A 9,771-nucleotide genomic window follows, 5' to 3' on the forward strand; every position below is an offset into this window, starting at 1 on the left:
TATATTAGGTGAAGGGTGTGCGGGGAACACGGGCCCCTGGGTCCAGGGGGGCCCCACACCGCGCAACCTGCACCCATAATATTACTTACCTCTCCGGAGTCCCACGTCGGCGCGGGGGTCCGGCGCTGTAAAACGATTGGAAAATGGCTGCGGTGGCCATTTTCCTGTTGTTTGCGCATGCGCAGTACAGGGAAAATGACCGCCACGGCCATTTTACCAGTGACCTGTGCATACAATATAGACTCTATGCACACTCTAGTGCCCAGAGTCTATAACTCCAGCGCTGGCCAGGCACAGATCAGTGCGCTGCCAGCCGGCGGGCGGAGAGGAGGGGGCCCATGTTGGAGACTGCACACGGGCCCCCTCCTCTCTAGAAACGCCCCTGAGACATGCTCTTCTTTCCCTATGCTAGTGTGTTGGGACACTTTCTATGACTTAGACTAAGGCTAAATGTGTCATAAGATTTTATTTGTAAAAAAAAATAATCAAAATTGGAAAAGTATTTTAGTAAATTTGAAATTGTGTGTGTATATATATATATATATATATATATATATATACACATCTATAAATACACACACAAGGTAGACAATATGAATGCAGGAAAAAACAGGACAAGGAGAGTCTTGCTCACGGGAGATCTTGCATTCTAATTAGAGGAGAACACATCTGATGCTCAGAGTGGAGATTGGGACAATTTTTAGGGTGCATCAGTGTGGAGAATTAATCTGCCCGTCTCCCAGTGACATGAAGTCTGTGTCACTGGGGGGAGAGCAGATAGCTAGCCAATGGAAGCCGGCTGGCAACGGAGTCTGGGGGGGGAGGGTGATCCATTGCTGCTCTTCTGTCCTGAGTGTGCTGTACCCACTGGACCCCGGTGCCTTCCTGCTGATTACCAGTCGGCATTGTTGGGGCGACCAGGCAGCGTTTCTGGGTGCACTTTATGTGGCTCCCCATGTTTTAGTTTTGGCCTGCGCTGCAGCCCCATTTTCAGTGCCGCTACTGAAAGTGATACAAACTGTTTTGGACATGTTGAGCTTTAGGTAGCATTGGGACATTCATGTGGAGAAAGCAGAAAGAGCTGGTTACACAAGACAGTATAGAAGAGGAGAGGTTTGGGGGGAGAAGTAGATTTGGGTGTTGACAGCTTAGAAGTAGTGCTGGAGGCCAAATAAGTGAAGTTCCTTAAGAGAACAGCGAGTACAGTGAGAAAAACACAGCCTCATGTTAGTCCAACAGATAGAAGTTATTGGAGGTGAGGATGTGCCATTGGGATGCAGTCAGGAAGCCGACGGTCGAAATGCCGACCGCCGGCTTCCGCCTGTCAAATCCCGGCAGGGTACTAATGACAGGCATCGAAATCCCGACGCCTGTCATTAGACCTATGCCGGGAGCTTGACGCCCGGCATACCGAATGAAGGTAAGCCGGACACCGGGCGCAGACATCCGTGGGTGGGAGGGTTAGGTTTCAGGGCTCCCGGTGGGCACCCCCCCGGGAGGGTTAGGGAAAGGGGAAGTTAGGGTTTGGCACCCCCAGGGGAAGGTTAGGATTAGGCACCCCCCTGGGAGACTTAGGTTTAGGTTGCAGGGACGGGGGGAGGGTTAGATTTAGGCACTTAGCGGGGGGTTAGGGTTAGGCACTACGGCCGTTGGTAATACATACTGATTGTGTGACATTGTTTGAGGCAGGGACACTGAGAGAGGGGGGCGGGTCAGTCCCCCAGCCTACTTCCCCAGGCTGGTTGGAGGAATGCTGTGGGGGCCCGGTCAGTCCCTACTGCTCTGCCCACTATCACCAATCTCCTCTCTTTTACTGCCCGATGTGCCACTGCGGCTGTGCTGCTATACAGACGCGGCCACAGTGGTAGTGGACAGACAGGAGAAGTGTCCCCCTGGAGTCGCCCCATGCGCTGAGCGTGCAGCGCCATGGACAGTAGTTTATTCCATTTTTGTGGGTAGGTGAATAGCCATGTGCCCCAAAAAAGGCCACGCCCCCCCCACCCCCCTGCCAGTACCCAGGACCATCAGAGCTCTTGATGTCCCTGGTCAGAGGCACTAAAAGAACAGTTTCATTGGTCATAAGTGAACCAGAAAAGAAGTGAGTCACAATGGAGTGCTAGTATGCAGATGAAGAGGGCAATCAACAGCGTTGAAAGCAGCAGAGAGGTCCAGGGGGATGAGTATGGAAAAATGACCTTTAGACCTATGACAGACTAGTGCTCATTCCAGACTAAGAAGTGTCAAAGCACACAAACTACTTTGTGTTCACATGAGAAAGGCTGATTGGTCCCCAGCAAGCAGTGCTCCCCTGCAGGATCTCTAGGATCTATGAGTAAAGAGCTTGCTTATGTTAGATAATTACTGACAAATATTTGGATAAAGTTACATTTTCTTATTTTGTTCTGTCTCAAGTTTTGTACACATGAGCACTTACTACCTGTCTGCTGCACATTCCACCTGAGATGCATTTACTGCAGTTGAACAGCAGTTACAAAATATAGAGAATGTAACAATCTAATCAATATGGTATTAGTCAATATGGTATTAGTCCAATTCCTGTACTGTCAATTATTGCAAAGTGCCTGTGTGAATGTGCACTGTGCTTTCTATAGAGGCATGGCTGTAACTACCATAGGTGCAAGGGGATCAGCTGCTATGGGGCCCAGAGGTCAGGGGGGCCCATCTTCCTTGTCAAAGTTACTGTACATGTGTTATATACATTTTTCACCATTGGGTGGTACATATAGGCCCTTACAAACTTTTGCTATGGGGCCTTCAAATACCTAGTTACGCCCCTGTTAGAGTTCAATTACCTAAAATAAAGATGGGGCAAATCAATTACCAGAGTGAAACAACCATAAAAATATATTTATTTATGTTAGATACATGTGTATTTACTGTACAAATACTTTATCAACCAGTCATTATTGTTATATAGATAACTAGCTATGTTAGACTAAACGTCGGGAATAGCACTACAATCTATATTCTGTTATAGGGGGGTATTAATTATGTCCTAGTTCTTCTCTGGTATGTCACAATCACCAACATCACAATTCTCTCCCTGCACCCGATAGAGTTGCACAGGAAAATCTGCGATGCTGGGGTACCATAATACGCGGTGATGTGCGCAGCTACACAACACGACAACACATCGCTGCTAATTGAATACCCCAAGTAGAGTGCACAGCATGAGCATGTGCTGTCATTATAAAAACTATTAGGCCCAATGTGAACAGCATTCATTTTTAATCAGCTTTGATAAATAATAATCCTAATGCCTATAATATTATACAGCTGTATAATAAACAGCCCTATCACATGCACTTAGATGGATGCATAAGTATTTTGTTTAATGATTTAGCAACACACTCAGTAGCAGAAATGAGTGCTGGCACTGATGTGCTTCGCCAGTGCCATGTACACATATTTCTTCAGAAGGTTCCAATGACAGTGCTGAGAGAGTAGAGGTGTACCTTGTTATTACGTGAGAGGAATCTGAGGCTTAGTTTATATGACCTGACTGTGATTAAAGACGCCCAGCCTGCCAGTAACACACGTGCCCTAAACAAAGTAAACAGGTCACATCACAAAGGAATGTTGTCCCCGCACTGAGCTTGATATACAGAAATGTTAGCACAGTTGCACAAGGTGCCAAAAATCAAAGCCCAGTATGCAATGTTGACATTAATACAGAAACAAAGCAATGCAAATTAACATAGAGGTATTTGTGTAGCTCCCAAATTAATATTGTCTTATTAACAATAAAAATGACCCTGTACATTGAGAGTGTATTAAGAAAATGTTTGTTTTGTTCTCTTGTGCATAAATTATGGTTTGTGCTGGTTCTCACAAACAAAATGCAATTTAATTGCATCAAGTTAAAACAAATAATCTTCTGGAATTTTTTTTTTAAAGTATATAATCTAGGCAGGGTCGTAACTAGGGTAGTGCGACCAGTGCCATGGCACAGGGCACCGCAAGGCAGGGGGCGCTGTTTCGGCCTGTCAATTTTTTGTTTATTATCATTCTCACTTGTAGCTTCCTCTTATTTTATCTCCAGCATCTCCTGGCCTCCCCTATCTCCTCCCTAGCCCTTCCCCATGATGCCATGGCCCTTTTTCCAGGTGTGTTATCTCCCTATTTAAAAAATGCTCTTTCTGGCACAGGGCACCAAAAACTGTAGTTACGGCTCTGATTCTAGGGTTTGTGTAGGGACGCAGTGCCATTTCTAACATATGCAAAGTCCTGGCAGTTATTATTATTATTATAATTTATTTATATGGCGCCACAAGTGTTCCGCAGCGCCTTACAAAGTACATAGACTAAAAAGTAACCATTGACTTACAATACAATACAATACAATACAGGACATGGATAAACATTTCTATATTAGCGACCTTAACGCCCGCATAAGCAGCCAATGTTAGTTGCCCTAGTGGGGAGTAAGAGCTAAATTAAATTACAGTAGGGAGAAGCACAAGAGGGTAGAGGGCCCTGCTCGAAAGAGCTTACATTCTTTAAGGGAGGGGAAGACAAACAGGAGTGACACAGAATGGGGTGGGCGGGGAGAAAGGAAGATGTAGCAGCAAGTGAGGATGAGAGCTGGAAGGCTTTAATGAAGTAGTGGGTCTTAAGAGCTTGTTTGAAAGATGGTAGAGAGGTGCAGAGTCTGATAGGGAGAGGGAGGGAGCTCCAAAGGTGAGGAGCAGCACGGGCAAAGTCTTGGAGGCGGGAGTGGGAGGAAGTAATCAATTGGCATGAAAGGCGGCGTATATTAAGTGAATGAAGAGGGCGAACAGAAGAGTGAAGGGAGATGAGATCAGAGATGTAAATGGGAGAGGAATGGGTGAGGGCTTTGTAAGTGAGTGTGAAAACCCTGAATTGGGTTCTGAAAGGGAATGGGAGCCAGTGGAGGGCTTGCAAAAGAGGGGAGGCAGATGTAGAGCGTTTGGAGAGGAAGATGAGCCGAGCAGCAGCATTGAGCACAGACTGGAGAGGAGAGAGATGGGATTTGGGGAGGCCAGCTAGGAGAAGGTTACAGTAGTCCAATCTGGACATGACCAGTGAATGTACAAGGGTTTTGGTAGCATCCTGGGTGAGAAAGGGTCTGATCTTGGAAATATTCTTGAGATGGAAACGACAGGACTGCGAGAGGTTCTGAATGTGTGGTTTGAAGGAGAGGGAAGAGTCCAGGATGACTCCAAGACAATGCACTTTGGGACTAGATGAGATAGTAATGCCATCTATTAATAAAGAAATAGTGGGACATGATGTTATGTGGGAGGGTGGGAAGACTACCAGCTCAGTCTTAGACATATTAAGTTTGAGAAATCGCTGGGACATCCAGGAAGAGATAGCAGAGAGACAGTTAGAGAAACAAGTCAGTAGAGAGGGGGAAAGATCAGGTGAGGAAAGGTAGATCTGAGTATCATCAGCATAGAGATGATAATGGAGGTCAAAAGAGCTGATGAGTTTACCTAGAGAAGACGTATAGAGAGAGAATAGGAGAGGTACAAGAACAGAACCTTGGGGAACACCTACTGTAAGAGGCTGTGGGGGGGAGGAGTCGCCATGAGAGGAAACAGAGAAGGAACGGTCAGAGAGGTAGGAGGACAGCCAGGAGAGAGCAGTGTCATGTAGACCAAGGGAGTGAAGGATATGCAGCAGTAGAGGGTGGTCCACAGTGTCAAAAGCAGCAGAGAGGTCAAGGAGAATGAGCAGGGAGTAGTGGTCCTTGGATTTGGCAGGAGGTCGTTGCTGATTTTTGTGAGGGCAATTTCAGTGGAGTGGAGAGAACGGAAGCCAGACTGAAAAGGGTGAAGGAGGGAGTGGGAGGAAAGAAATGTGGTGAGGCGGTTGTAACCAATACGCTCAAGGAGTTTGGAGGCAAAAGGGAGGAGAGAGATTGGTCGGTAGTTAGAGAGAATGTTAGGCTCAAGGTTAGGTTTTTTAAGAATGGGGGAGACAAGGGCATGTTTGAATGCAGAAGGAACAGTGCCAGAAGAGAGGGAGAGATTAAGGAGGTGGGCAAGATGGGAGCAGGCAGAAGGAGAGTGGTAGCGGAGGAGGTGGGAGGGGATAGGGTCGAGGGGAGAGGTGGAAGGGGGGGAGGACTGGATAAGTTCTACAACATTTTGATGAACTTCATAAAGATGACCTGCTAATCTCACTAGATTTGGTGGTATGGGATCACCTGTATGAGACGCTCCACAGATTTGGATTTCCTTCCCAATTTTTTCATTTATCCAAATGCTAAATAGTTCCTCCTCTTCACAAATAGTAGCTAATAACCAGGAGCATCTTAAGAGAGGAGGGGGCCCGTGTGCATTCCCCGTGCCGGGCTTGCTCCTCTCTCTTCGGCGGCCGGTAGCCGACTGATGCGGCTGGCCGGCCACCGCAGAGTCAGCAGACTCTGGACATTAGAGTGTGCCCAGAGTCTACTGCACATGCGCAGAATGCCGGAAAAATGGCCGCGGCAGCCATTTTCCAGTGTTCTGTGCAGCGCTGACACCCAACGCGGGACCATGGATGGGTGAGTTTTAGATAATATGGGTGCAGGGTGTGCGGTGCGGGGCCCCGTGTGTACCGCACACCCTGCACCTATTATAGATACGCCCTGCTAATAACCAGTATCACTTCCTATTTCTATCCAATGAGGTACCCGACAAGGTTGCCCCTTATCCCCCCTTTTGTTTGCATTGGTTCTGGAACCTCTAGAAGTAGCTCTACGGTCTGATCGACAATTTCAAGGTATCTGAGAAGGTACTATCGCCAGGGCCGGATTATAGGGAGGGCGAAGGGGGCGATCGTCCTGGGGCCCCCACACACTGCCCAGAGTCTCCGCTGCTGTTAACAGCATTTAGCTGTCTCCGGCGCCGCTATTGTTCTTGTCGGCGGCTGTTAGTTACCTAACAGCAGCCGCCGAGGAGCTTTCTACAGCCAGAGTCTCGCGAGATTTGACGTCATCATCTCGCGAGACTCTGACTGTAGAAAGCTCCTCGGTGGCCGCAGTCGTCAGTGACAGTCAGAGGGAGCCGAGGCTCCAACATAAAGCAGAGGTGAGTCATGGTTCCCTCTTGGTGCACCTCAGCGGTGCAGAGCGCTGACAGGCAGGTACTGTAGCCCTTAGTGTGTATATACACACACACATGTATATGTATATAGCTATATATACTGTGTGTATATGCACACACATGTGTGTGTGTATATATATATATATATATATATATACACATTATGTGTGTGTGTACATACACAGTATATATGGCTAAATATAGCCATATATACTGTGTGTGTGTATGTATATATATATATAATGTATATAGTGTGCTTACACACACAGTATATGTATATATGTGTGTATATACACACTAACACCTATATATGAGTGTGTGTGTGTATAGCTATATATACAGATATACTGTGTGTGTGTGTGTATATGTATGTATATATATATATATATATATATATATATATAGCGGTTACATAGAGGCCCCTACAAGTTTGTTGCCCAGGGGCCCCCACAGACCTTAATCCGGCCCTGACTATCGCACTCAAATTTACCTAGAGAGCATGGTCTGTCATACACAAACGTTTTGATTGAAATCCCTACACCACCAAATTTATTCAGTTTTGCGGAAATCCAGACCTCACTCACAATTTCTCATTATCTTTTGTGGAAACAAAAAGGGTTGGCGGCCATTCGGAATGTATTTGATCCTGGAGGCAATTTATACTAGTTTCAGCAAGTCTAGGATTTATTTGATATTGCTAATTCCCACCTTTTTATGTATTTCCAAATCCAGCTCTATATCCAGAGTAAAGCAAATTTTGGTTCATATGATTCTCTGTTACATAATGTTACGCCTGCTCCTATGTACTGTCTTTTTACTTTTGTTTCGAATTGCAAATTTGAACTTTGTTTTTTATACAATGATCTATTACCCCAAGACACTGTGGCACAAAATTTGGTCCTCCTGGTCTCAAGACTTCCCTGACTTTACATTTCCTACCCGAATTCTGAAACAACTCCCATCATTTTTGAAATGGATAAAATTAGCTAAATTCATATAAAATTTCTTAATAGAGCTTATCTCTCACAATCACAATGGAGCCGAATAACCCATTCTGATCCTGATACTGCTTGTTGCCCTTTACCCATAATATTTGGCAATGCTCCAAGATTAAGAAATTTTGGTAGAAAGTCTTCAATTTTATCCAACAGATCACAAGGGAAAAACTGCCTTTTACCTGGGAAGCATTTCTACTAGCAGACTTCACCTCTTGGTCCCCAAAAATTTAGTTCCCAAATAGGTACTACCATAATTAACGGTTCTTATAACGTTGGCTAGAAAATTGATTTTACAATATTGGCTCTCAAAGACTGCCCCATCCCTAGAAATGCTAATATTTGAATTGTTGACGCTGCTTTATTTTGATAGGCGTACTGCTCTTTATGACATTGAAAAAGGAGTTAAGTCATTTCACGCGAAATGGGAATTATATCTAGACTACTTACCTACTTAAACATCTGATAATATAATGAAAATATTTGAAAATACCACTTGGTCTCTATTACGACGTCTCTCCTAGATCTATCAGTCAAGACATTTTTCTCTTCTCTCTTATCTTTTTGGTTCTGAAATGTTTCAACAAATGTTTGGCAATCTTATGTTACCCCTTTTCCCACGCCTCCAGCCTTCTCAAATGTATTTTATTTCTTTTATTTTTATTTTATTTGTATTCTTCTTGTTTATCTCTTTTTCCCATCCTTACATCTTCTTTTCTCCATAAAATAAAAACAGGTGTTCATTGCTGTTTATATAAAAAGTTTTTTTTTATTGATATATTCTCTGTAATTCAAAGTTTTAAATTTTTCCATGCATTGAATACAACAAAAATGTTTTGTCCTGACCTAATTGTAGCCAAGGATACTTCTTCATTGAATGAATCTTGTTATTATAATATGGTTGCAAATGTGTTTATAAAATCGATTTGGTCCTTTTCATAAAAAAATAGGGACCTGAACAGGCCCGTATATGTGCCCAAAGCTATCATGATTTTGGAATCATGGTGTATTTGTATGAAGGCCTGGTGTATCTGTATGAAGGCATGGTGTATCTGTATGAAGGCATGGTTTATCTGTATGAAGGCCTGGTGTATCTGTATGAAGGCATGGTGTATCTGTATGAAGGCCTGGTGTATCTGTATGAAGGCATGGTGTATCTGTATGAAGGCATGGTGTATCTGTATGAAGGCCTGGTGTATCTGTATGAAGGCCTGGTGTATCTGTATGAGGCATGGTGTATCTGTATGAAGGCATGGTGTATCTGTATGAAGGCCTGGTGTATCTGTATGAAGGCCTGGTGTATCTGTATGAAGGCCTGGTGTATCTGTATGAGGCATGGTGTATCTGTATGAAGGCATGGTGTATCTGTATGAAGGCCTGGTGTATCTGTATGAAGGCCTGGTGTATCTGTATGAAGGCATGGTGTATCTGTATGAGGCATGGTGTATCTGTATGAAGGCATGGTGTATCTGTATGAGGCATGGTGTATCTGTATGAAGGCATGGTGTATCTGTATGAGGCATGGCGTATCTGTATGAAGGCATGGTGTATCTGTATGAGGCATGGTGTATCTGTATGAAGCACAGTCTATGTGAATGCAAGATCTGTTATCAGTAAAATGCTTCATGGTTATAAATAATTACTGTGAAGATAGCATGCTGCCTGAGCTCACCTGCGTTTCACAAGCTGCTACAAGGTCA

The sequence above is a fragment of the Taudactylus pleione genome, unplaced genomic scaffold (assembly GCF_031769625.1).
Source record: "Taudactylus pleione unplaced genomic scaffold, aTauple2 ptg001032l, whole genome shotgun sequence".
Classification (NCBI taxonomy): Eukaryota; Metazoa; Chordata; class Amphibia; order Anura; family Myobatrachidae; genus Taudactylus; species Taudactylus pleione.